Raw genomic sequence first — 12,513 nt, 5'->3', positions numbered from 1 at the left:
GTCATTAATAGAATTAACATAAACGGCTTCACAAATCTGGACGCACAACCTCTACCACAAAATGTACCTGGGCGGTGTTGGTAGAACTGACATTGTATCATTTGCATTTCCTATCTGTACTATTATGGTCACATCAATGATATGCATTTGATTCTTTCCTTGGTTGCCTTGTGTCTGAGGTATCTTTTAGAGCAGGCTTGCATAGTGCATTGCACTTTGAGGTCTTCCTGACCGTCTGCAGGGCGGAACAGCGCAGTCAGAACGGCAAGTGTCACACGTGTCATCTAGCTGACGTTGTCGCTGTGATCGCGTTTTTTCTTTTGTTGCAGATTTTCTTGTTTTCTTCGTCAGAACAATGAACAGTTACTGGCCCTGAATCTTGAAAAGAAAACTCTCCATAACAGGTAAAAGATTCGAAAATTGTCTTAATACAACGACCTGTATTCTGCTTTCACGCAGTTAGAAGTGGCTGCGTTAGGGTTACACACTCATACACGGTAACACACTTCCGATTTTACTTAAGTTTCTTAAAAGTGTATCGGGTCCACAACTTCTTGATAATGACATGGTTTACTTACGTGTGTTATTGTTACTCATACGAACAATATTCCTATCAAGATCTCTCCTGGCTCTCCCGTGATACAATTAAGTTGGCAATTTCATGCTCCGTTAGTTGTTCAGTCATTATTCTTTTTGTCGGTTTTTACTTTGTTTCAGAACAAATCAGCTGCTAATATAGGGTTTTCCACTGGAATTGCCATCAGATAATGTGAAAGACAACAAAATCGAGTCGGGGTATCAGCTGGTTAGTTCTGCTTCAAGTTAGTGCTCGACAGCGGTGGGACTGATCTTAGCTTATGTTTCATTGTGCACGTATCTGCATGTGAAGTGAAATGCCCATGCATGTATTTGCTTTTAGATCTCTGTCCGTATTTGTAAAAAAACTTTTCCTTTACAGCAAAATTTCTTAATCGACGTAAGGAATACCCGAACATAATACAGTGGATTGTATACAATTTTCTTAGAACGACGAGATATTTCATGATTTCTGAGCTGAAAGAATAATAATAACTCTTACACGTATTATGAATTTCCAACGTAAACCAAACAGCACTATAAATACAAGTTTTTACCAATGTAAATTATAATGTATGTCACTGATTTTTCTTTCTTGCGCGGTCAGATTGGCGTAGTAAATTCTTGTTACAGTTGTATAATTTATTGAGCGTAGATACTTTGAACACATAAGACAGAAGAAATACGGGCAGAATATGGTAAAGGTGGACATGCTTTAACCTTCTCCAAAGCTGGCATGCAACTTTAAGAAAAAAAAAAGTGACCAGCTGTACTGGAGAGTTGACCAGAAGTCCACTCGTTCGGCGTGTATATGTGAAGTTAACAAGCATAAATCAGTTTGGGTCTGCCGGATATTTGTATTATCTAACGATAGAGAACCCTGCACGAGCTACACAAATACACAGCATAAATACTTACGAAAGTAAATGCACTTGTTTTCAGCAGGTTTCAGTATATTTATCAATGTACGAGTTCCTGAAATTAGTAATTATGGTCTGGAGACTTAGTAACGAATTAATTATCCAAAAGACACTGTATTCCTTCCTGTCTAAAGCATTAGATTGAAGTTATTTTGCTTTATTCATCATATTGCATCTTCCCATATCATATTACATGCTGACAGAAGAGCACTGCAGGAAATCGCCGATCCTTTATGCCTCTTCAATGCTGCAAACACTTTGTATTCTTCTCCTGCTCAGGACCATTGTTCCTGTATAAGCAGGAACACCGAATCTATTCTTACAGAGCCTTGGATCCTCCAAAATCTCTCCTGAGCTAGACTTAAATCCACAGATTACGCTTTTTTAAGAAGAACAATAGCATTAATGCCAGCAAATATGAAAATGACCAAGTAGCATGTCTTACTGACAGCCTGTTAGGTTATAAACTTCTTATGACAGCAACAGTATTTATGTTGCAAAGGGATTGTGGCTTGTAGTGACATGGTGAAATATACTGAGCCATGCCAGATGTTTACACTACAGATATCTGACAACACGTTGAATGTTCCTGCAACAGACCCTGACGGTTCATAAACTGCTGATGAAACAGTTTAGATACCAGTAATCTCCACACCTATCCTTAGAGGATGGTCTTCTGAAGGACTTGAAATGTTCATCAGTGGTGGTATTTGGGCATGACGCTTCAAACCAGAGGTTGAAATGGGAAGTGATCCCTCCCACTACAGATCTATGCACATCTATCCACAGCAGCTGCATGGTCATTTTACCAATAAGCGATGACTTTGTCGAGAGTGGCTCCTGAAATATGTAGAGCCGCAACAAAAGTCAAGTTGCTCCTTTCTTCTTCCCTGTAGGATGCTCAAGGTCACTATTCCACTTATTTCCTGAACTGCAGATTTTTTTACTACTGTTCAACATTGGAATGTTGAGTGAAGAACTATAAATGAAAATATGTCATATAAAAAAAAAAGTTTCCTTTATAAAATGGAAGGTATATGTAACGGTGCATGTCTGACATCCTATTAACTGGTTGCGTGGTGATCGTGATCTAGGCTGTCCTTTAACTTTAAATGCACTAGTTAACTGTTTCATTCCATGAAACAGAGCAGTATTTAATGTCCCATGTGGAGAGAATGCCTCAAAGTCTCCCTGCTGTTATAACTGCTAGAGGAGGCTGCTTTGATTAATCAAAGATATGACGTTTTCTTGCTAATAAAGGTACCGGAGTGGTGATCATACTGTAAATTTGTTTGTTAGCAAAGAATATTGAGTGTTTTTTTTTGGTAAATGTCACTTGATTAACATGCACATTTTGAAAATCTCAATGTGTGCAACAACTTTTGACTTATAGTGTGTGTGTGGAAAACTGTGCCTGGCATATAGAGTTACCGGGCCAAGCATTCTTTGCTGTTAACACCTTTGATTTCCTTAAGATGATAAAGACTGAGAGGCATTTTTAATAAAATGGAGCAAAGATTTTAATATATTTTTTATGAGGCAGGTCGCTGGGATTCTTCCTTCATGGCTGCCACATGTTTCATGCTTTTGCCAACCATGAAAGGGATTCGCAGTTAATTAACTGGCAGGCTTGTTGGGAGAGCAGAGGCTGGCAGGTAGATATCTACATGGAGGCTTCACGTACATAACAGGCTAATCTCTAATGACAGCTGGTCGTGAAATGATGTGCTTTTTTGCTATTTTGTAGTAGACGTCACTTAAAATCATTCTAGGGCACGTTTCACCTCCCTACTCATGTATTCCTCCACTAAAGATGAAACATGAAATGCGTTAGTATTTCCTTTTCCTGTCACAGAGCGCAATTACCATCTTGGGTCTAGTTATAACCTAATGGAGGTACTCATATTTTACCGTTTGTGAAGGTATCACTTCCAAAACAGCCACAAGCTCTCATCTTTCTGAAGAGTTTGATTCACGCATTCCGTTTGCTCGGGCCTCGGCTATAGACTTGGGTTTCAAAGGAGTGTCTTGCCGTGAAACCATTCTCAGCATCCAGAACTGTGTGATGAAGGTATGCAAATAGCTGATACCGTGATGGCTGTCAGAATACATCACAGTAGCGGGGAACTTTCTGAGTAGTTCAACATCTAGCTATTGGTAAGGACCGGTCTGTTTTGCCACTGGTTTTGTCTTTGTGCTTGGTCTGCTCTAGCAAATTGGTTTTCTCATATGTGGGGTCAATTGACAGGTTTCTAAAGTACATCTTGGTCATACCCTTGTTCAATAGCTGAACAAAAGATTTGGTAACACTGTACTTGAGGGGGCACAAATAATGTAGTAGTACACTCTTACTTAAAGTATTAATTAACCAAAACCTAAGTGTTAATTGTCTACTGATTACGTGTTTGTTAATCATTAATCAGTCACAATAATTCATGTATTTCATGCATTTACATTGCAGTTAGTTGCATTGTTCATGATTTGTACACCTTCAAGTAAAGTGTTACCAAAGATTCTTCAGTCGTGTGTGTGAGTGTGTGTGTGTGTGTGTGTGTGTGTGTGTGTGCAGGGGGGTTCCACTGGGGTAGCTTTATAGATTTAGATGTATTTACATGTTGTCACTGTGGGATGGAGAAGTTTCTTGAAATATAAGTGTTGATTTATAACCAAATAGTTTCAACGGTTTCTTGTAAAATAGCATTGTAACTAATGCCCAGCATGAGTCTGAAGGACATGCTGAGAAGGTTATTTAATGGCAGTGAGACTTATGTAAATATGGAGTTTGAAAGCAAAACTTTGCATCTATTCATGTAGTAATACATTCCTGGGCTGTTTGTTTACCTGCCAGGGATGTATTACTCCCTGGCAAGAGTCTTAGTATAACTGTTTCCAAACACAAAAGTCTGGTGAAGATGTACTGGCTGACCGAAGGGACGTTCTGGAAACCTTCAGAACGATGGGCCTCCCAGGTGGGTGACGAATGTTGGTGTGAGTTCGAAAAATTTCTGAGAAGATACCTCAGGCTTAGTAGCCAACGTTGCCGGTCTTGGCTGTCGCAGATCTGCTGGGCACGTGCGGCTCGGAGACAGGTTGCCTGGCAACCGTGCCGCGTGTGGGAAAGCCGCAGGCTTGGCTAGGGGTGTATTGGCACAGTATTCCCGATGCCCTGGAAGTGTCTGGGCATTGTGGCAAACCCATGCCTGAGACAGAACAGAGAATGTATGGATGTTTGTTTTTAAAACCATAGTAGGGAAACAGCTTGGTAGGAGTTTGATGTATCTATTAAAAATAAATCAGTTTTAGTTCCTGGTAGTCGTGGTTTGGGAACGTTTATAGAGACTAAGATCTTGAGTGAAACGGAGAAGCTGACCTTTTTCAATTTTAAGAAACAGGCATTTATACAAGATAGGTGTAAAACGATGTGAATCACTTTGGATAAAAAAAATATACTTGTTGCCTTTGTAAAATTCCATTGTTCCCTTCGCTAACAAATCCGCGGTGGCGAAATGCTAACTGCTGTTAACTTCAGTCGTGAAGCTACGAGTTGACATGGTAGGTGGGCAATAGCGCAGTAATTTTTCTGATAAACTCTTTACATAGACCAAATGTGCAATGCGACTGGCAGGTCACACTTGCACTAATTCTCACATAACCTGTTAATTCAGATTTGCCTGCAGAGTCTTGTAATGATGACAGTCCTGTACATGCCAGACACCTCGTTGCTTATGGTAAGAAAAAAACACACACGGCTCTCCTGTTCCTCTGTACGCACAAATAGCAGGCGTGTACCCGTAGCTGATTGGTCAGAGGATGTTCGCTTGGTTTGTGGTTGTTCTATAATCAGACTGGAGTTGACGAGGGTGTACAGTGGTAACTTCCGGTTTCCGCCATGCCTCGCTTCACCAGACACTCACATTCAGGTCTGGTGTTCTGGGTGGATGGTGGCTGGCAAAAAGGCCAAGGATCAAGGGGGTAAGAAGGTGGAGCGAAGGGGGCTCCAATTTATCAATTTGAAGTAGTTTCTCAAATATCCAAACATTTTTTGTTACTCATAAACAATGACTGTGTAAAGGAAGGGTAACACTGAGAGCAGCAATGGGGGTTTGATTTGGTCCTTTCCGTTCTCTGCAGGGCGGAAACGTTAAGCGGGGGCCTTGGAGCAGCGTCGCGCGTATTCCGGCGGTTTTCCCATCAAATCCCGTCGACTGCGTGTCACGTGACTCTCTCGGCCGCGGGGTTACTGGGCGTGACGCGAAAGTCCAAACGTGACATCTGCTTGAGAAATGAGGAAGTGAAGAGTTCAGGTGTTGTGAGTCATTTATTCCAAATGAAGAGGGGAGGCAATGAGTGGCAGCTGGTGGAGTGAGAGGCTGTGGATGCTCACTTACTCACTCGCTTACTCACTCGCTACAACTCCGTCACAACGTGGGCTTTTGGTTAGAGGTAACTATGGAACAGCCCGTGAGCTGGAGAGATCCTTTCTGTAACCCATAGTGCTGTTAGATTTTCGCTGGATGCAGGATGTTACCCACTCCCCTGACAGTTAACCACAGTGTGTTTTTACACTGTCCTTTCAAAAAGCTAAACAAGGTGCTAGTTAATCTTGGACTCTGCCAAGCTATATTCTTCCACAGTAACACCCTGTAAATTTATTACAAAATGTTTCATCATTGCCTAGGTGTGCAGTTTATCAGCTTCCACGGTGACTGTGTCATTCTGAGAGCATATTGTGCCATTTTTGGTGGTTCCTTCCTTTACACAATGTGTGAATGATGTATAAGTTTATGAACCGTCAGGGTCTGTCGCAGTAACATTCAGTGTGCTGTCAGATATCTGTAGTGTGAACTTCTGGCATGATTCAGTATATTTAATCATGTTGCCACAAGCTACGATTCTTTTGCAATATATATTTTGAATTCTGTCTCACGGCAAACTTCACATCATGCAAAGCTTTCTGGCTTATTTCCTGAGAAGACAAAACAGTACCAGGCTTAAATCATAGGTATGTTCCAATATTTAATGCAGCTTTCTACCTGCCCAATAATGGACTGAAATCCACTTTAGGGCATATCCTGCTTTGTTCACTTGGCTTCCAAGGATAACATCTAGGACCATGTGGACCCTGTACTTGATAAGCAGTTATGGAAGATGTATTGATTGCTGCCTGTAAAGGCAGAATCACATGTGGACTATGTATATGTAACTATTTGATATGCTATAATTTGACAATGCGTATGGTAATCCCTGGTTTTGGAATACATATGGTTTTGGGACTATTCCACTACCACTGCAGATACTTCGATGAAAGATGGAAACTCAAAAACATGGTTTATGGGTCTTTTTCAAACTTTGCGGAGGCATTGTATATGTGACAAACTAGAACTGATTAAACTTTGAGACAGATCACAACAAAGCTGAAGCAACTGTCCTAGTAAGAGCAAAGAGAAAATTAAATGAAATATGAGGCTTGACCTTGTGCACAGGATAACTTTTTCTGTTATTAGTATTGGTCTGTTTGGTCTTTGAAGGATCTTATTAAAACTTCACAAAAACATATGGATGAAAATGTATACCAAATGTATACCTGAAAACCTTGCCTATTATAGACTCCAAATCACCCGCAAATTGAAACTGCATGATAGAGGGCAGCAAAATTGTAACTGCAAAGGCAGAGGGTAGCCGAGGGCGAAAACGAAGACGCCAGCCACTGTCTCGTAAACACAACTGTCTGCCATCTACAGTAAACTTATTTCATGAATCTTTTTGCAAACTTCCCAGAAACCTTGTACAAGTCAGTGATTCCCAAACTATAGGCCACAAGATGGTGTTCTGAATATCCAGTAATAAAGTTGATATTGTTTGTTTTGTCACTAGCCTCTGCGTTATGCAAATTTTATTGGTAGGGGTTCGGTAGCCAGTCAGCAAAATGTACCGTGGGGACATTGGTGTAATTTATTATGAGGGAATTTGATGGTGTCTCATTTTTGGGAGATGAGGAGAATATGAAAGGTAAGCTTATAAAAATTATTTTGTCATGCTGTGCTTTTCCTTTGGCAAAATTTATCTTGGGCGAAACATCCCCCACCCAGCTAAACTTTTTGGGGGCAATTTTAATTGTATCAGTTAGCCCTAGTCCATGTCAGTGGTGAAATGTGAACAACAGACACAGATCTGGTGAACATAATTGCATTAAGACAAGTCAAATGAAATACTCTAGGGGTGGGAAAAAGTAGCGTGACCCTACATGCATCTCTGTCTTCCCCATGCATCTCTGTCGACTGTGTGTGTGTGTGTAGGTAGGCGGGATTAGGTTTATATTACTTTGTGGGGCCCAAATGTCCTGCAGAATGTAATAAAATGCTGTTTTTTGGGTACCTACAAAGATCTCATAATGCAATCAAAAAAGTAAAAATGCCAAAAGTCTGGTATTTTGTTTGGTTACTTATGGTTACGGTTAGGGCTGGGTAGGGGTTAGCGCTGTCATGTTGGGATTAGAGTTCTCCCCGTAGAATTGAATGGAGAGTCCCCAAAAAATTATAATTACAAACCTGTGTGTGTGTGTGTGTGTTTGTATTTAACCATTCTGAACGTGAGTTCCGCCATCAGGATGACAGTCACTTGTTCACCAAAATTCCTTGTTGTTTTGTAGGCAAAGAGTTGGTATACTCTAACTGAAAGAGCTAAGAATGCTTTGATTTATAAGTACTATTTGTTTTTTTTGTAGCTTATCCTATGCATATACTGCAAATAAGAATCCTTATTTTTTGTTCAGTTTTTGTATTGCACAAAAGGAATATGCCAGTGAACACGTTGTTTTGTAGTTTCAGGCCACCCTCCCCTGGTACACCCCCCCATAGCAAAGTTCATGGATGTGGACATGGAGACGTTGGGGTTTGCCTCACTTATTTTTTCAAAGTAGCAATCTTAGGTTATTGCATGACATGCAGGTTGTTGTGTTTAAAAATGTATAATGCATGGGCCGGAGTACATTGACTTGCTTATGCTACAGTTACCACACATTTGCATTATACGTTTGTAGTTGAAGACATTATTTTCACGTTTGCAAATCTGAGGCGGCTATGCAGAGCTGTGACCATAAAGTTGTTGGTGCCTGTTCGAGGTGGCAATCCATGAACCCGATGGTGGACACCCGCGGTAAAGGGAGCTGTCTGGCTGAAGAGCTTAGTTAGCCTTTGGGAATACAGACGCTGCTGACAGGTACCAGTAGGGTAAATGCAGCTTTGGCAGTTGTGAAAGCAAAAGCTTGTTTGATGAGGCCATGGAAAATGACTTTCGTTCAGCCTTGAAAATATTCTGCCACGCCATCAGGTGACTCATGCAGATTATCGAAGTGTTCTGTTCATTGGTCTCCTAGCTTAATCCATTACTCGACTGCAGTATATTCAAAACTTTGCAAGTTGTGTCCTTACCCACACGAAGTGCTCAGCACACATCACTCCTATCCTCCATGACCTCCAATTTACTTCATTGCATTCAATATAAAATTCTCCTACTTACATTAAGGGTGCTTCATGGATATGCTCCTCACCACCATACAGAATTACTTTAGGCCTCTTCGCTGTCTTAGATCATCATTTTCTGGTCTGTTATCTGTCCTGAGAATTAAACTCACCATTTCGGGCATTTACCTGAGAATGCAGGCATGTTGCCTTATTGTATGTCCTCTGTTTTGGAGACCCCCTGGCAAATTTTATCGACAAATTTTCAAAATATTGGAGTAGCGCTGATTTTTAAAATACTGTAATGACTGGACAATATGGAAATTTTAATACTACCCAAGCCTTCCAGGTAACAGTTATTTTGTCCTAGGAACATTTATCAAACGTTACAATTAAGGGTCCAGTTTTCTTGACGTTCCAAGAATGTTATCCCTGTACTACAACTAATAATAATAATATATATGCAAATGAGGGGCATGGTAGGGCAGAGGGTCACACTGTTGCTTTATACTTCATAGTTCATGGGTTCATGGCTGCCTTATTATAAAATAACAGTTTTATTATTGTTACGTCGAGACGGAGAAGCAGGTGAAGCGAGCCGTGAATATAAGCAAACAGGGTTTTGTTCAGGGCAACCAGACATAAAACGTGGCAACATTAATGACCGGACTGGGGAAACAGACTTGAACGCGGACTTAAATACAGCAGACTGATCAGAAGGAACCGGACAGCAGGACAGCTGAAAAGAAGCAGGAAGTCACACAAGGTTGGTCAGGGGGCAGAACCTTTGTTCTGTAAATGTAAAACATGGAAATAACATTAAAATAACATTCTCTACCATTTTTGAGAAGATTTTGAAATAACATTAGCTAAAGTTCTGGGAAAATTCCCTGTTAACTGGACTGCACTATTAAACATTTTGCTTATATACAACCCAAGTCACCGTATTTAATGCATTTTAATACCAAGTGTAAACAGGGATGTAGTATTCCATCACTTCACTCCAGCTTCTAGCTTTGCGGTGGAGAGCACAGAAAAAGCATATAGTTTGCACCATTTGTGGATTATGTGAGCTCAATGGAGTATTTTGTAGGTATTACTGTGTTCACGATTCAAAACGGGCTCTGTGCCAGTAATATATCTGGTACCATTCTTAATAATATTATAGGAAAATGTTGGTCATAGTGCAAATGAAGAACAAAAAGAATATAAATATTTATACATGTAAAAAATATGAATAATATGAATGACATTTCAAGACATGGACATTGAGATGTACACAAAGAAATACAGGTAACTACCTAGTTGTTGTGGAAAGATTCTGCAGATTGGCGAGCAAGGAAAAAAATGACGTTTCATGTAGAATCGGAGCATTTAGGCAAAAACATACTTGTTGGCTTTCACATTTCCAGTTAATCCATCTAGTACTTCTAGACAGTGTAGAGGTTGGTGAGTGTGTGAGGAGTTCGGATCAGAGGGGCGGAGCAGGGGGTGGGACTGTCTGGGAGCACAATGCCATCGTTCCTGCAGCCACCTGTTTGAAGTTTGCAGTTGGTTATCAGACACAGCGCAGTGGGTATTGGGAAATTCCAGCTTGGATTACATCTTCCTCTGGCAATGTGACAAACTGAGAATGTGGGAAGGTTGGATGGATTATTGGGCAGTGCGTTAATACAAAAACAAAAATTCTGACCAGTGCACACATGATATAATCTACATACTGTTGATGTAAAGCAAATACAGAAATGCGGGAAGTTAATTATGATTTGGTAATTTTTTTTCAAGGGGTAACTACTCACCCCCCCCATGTAACCCCTGCCAGTTAAAAGATTGAAACCGACATAAACATGGGGAGGACATGTTTAGAAGGGCAAACTCCATACACACTGAACCAGGAGCAGAATTAAGACCCAGGACACCCTCATGATGCTTTGCTCCTTCTATCAGTTGTGCCTGAACACCTTAACTGACGGCAGCTGGGGCAGTTCCTGTCACCGTGTCACCACTGGCCTCTGTGACAGGCCTCTCTGACAGGCCTCTCTGACAGACCTCTGTGACAGGCTTCTGTGACAGCCATCTGCCTGCATGCAAGTGTAGGTATTGAGCAGGGCTTCCAGCTTGAAGGAACCTGATTGATAAACAGAGATGCCCCACTCTGGATCCACTCCACTCATTGGCGGTAGCTTTGTGTTTCCTGTGTCCTGGACAGGAGCATGTGCCAAAATTGACAGGCTGTCATATAATGGTGAGTAACTTGGCTCCTAAACAGGCCGGACCAGGATCAGCCCTGTAGCCTGTGTGCTACATTCAGAGATTACAGGAAAATAAAAGCGACCAACACAAAGCGAAAGTCTGATTTGTGGCCCCCTGGGGCAAGAGGAATCAGCACCATCCTCTTACTCAAAAGGCATCTGGTTCCTTGCTCCTATCAGATCCACACGAGGGGGTTACCAGCGGGGAGAAGGGGGGCAGCTCATCTTATGCAAAAGTGTGTGTGGCAGCCTGGGAGAAATCAGATAGGATTTCATTTGCAAAGCTGTGTCAAGCACAAGCGGAACAATGCAGCGATTGTGCAGGCAGAGGTGAGCGGCGGCCATACGCAGAAGGCGGAGGCGAGCGGCGGCCGTACGCAGCAGGTGGAGGCGAGCGGCGGCCTTACGCAGCAGGTGGAGGCGAGCGGCGGCCTTACGCAGCAGGCGGAGGCGAGCGGCGGCCGTACGCAGCAGGTGGAGGCGAGCGGCGGCCGTACGCAGCAGGTGGAGGCGAGCGGCGGCCTTACGCAGCAGGCGGAGGCGAACGGCGGCCTTACGCAGCAGGTAGAGGCGAGCGGCAGCCGTACGCAGCAGGCGGAGGAGAGCGGCGGCCGTACGCAGCAGGTAGAGGCGAGCGGCGGCCGTACGCAGCAGGTGGAGGCGAGTGGCAGCCATACGAATGTGCAACGGCATGTGTGAGCCACGAATCTGCCCCTGTGTCCATCCGTGCGGCGTCGCTCAGCTGAGAGTGGTAGGGACACTGTTCAGCTAAACAGCGCACCTCCATAATTGTCCTCTTAAACACTTCTTCAGAAAGTTAAATGTCCTCTTTATTTATGGTCACTGAATAGTAGTGTCTCTGCGCCACACTGACACAAAAACAGCATGAATTTTATATAGTGCATAGTGTTTCTTGCCATTAGTCCTAATCAAAACACAAGATTAGTCAACTTATCACTCTCATACGTAAATTAAATTTTTTATTATTCACCCATTTCTATACCTTCCAGGTGACATTCTGCAGTTCATAGCTATTTCCATTTGTTCTGTTCCAACTCACCCTATGATATTCATTCCTGACGTTATTACTTCTAATCTAAGTTCCATGCAATAATACGTTGAATTTACAGATAAGATGAAGAAAGAAATGTGACCTATTGGCCTGTTTCAGTCAATTATACAGACAATAAGAAATCAGCAAAGCCACAAGACAAAGGAAATCCATGATCATAGATGCTGCATCTTCGTGGCTTTCTTGAAGATCAGTAATTCATAAAGCGTCATTTTCCAAGGGCATGATTCAGC

The 12,513-nt window shown here is 42.0% G+C and overlaps 1 protein-coding gene across 2 annotated transcripts in view; it reads left to right on the top strand.

Moving 5' to 3' along the window:
* The first annotated feature begins 232 nt into the window (after positions 1–232).
* The window catches only part of card11 (caspase recruitment domain family, member 11), a 32,792-nt gene continuing 20,511 nt past the window's right edge, over positions 233–12,513 (top strand). The window contains exon 1 of one of the 2 annotated variants that reach the window (XM_048990948.1): positions 233–404. The gene's annotated coding sequence lies outside the window, so the exon portion shown is untranslated. Of the gene's footprint in view, positions 405–4,129; positions 5,469–12,513 lie in introns of those variants that run through there. The other variant, XM_048990949.1, reaches the window with a different exon arrangement.

The sequence above is a fragment of the Brienomyrus brachyistius genome, chromosome 22 (genome assembly GCF_023856365.1).
Source record: "Brienomyrus brachyistius isolate T26 chromosome 22, BBRACH_0.4, whole genome shotgun sequence".
Taxonomy (NCBI): Eukaryota; Metazoa; Chordata; class Actinopteri; order Osteoglossiformes; family Mormyridae; genus Brienomyrus; species Brienomyrus brachyistius.
Note: the sequence above shows the minus strand (reverse complement) of the source record. Positions and strands in the feature narration are given on the sequence as shown.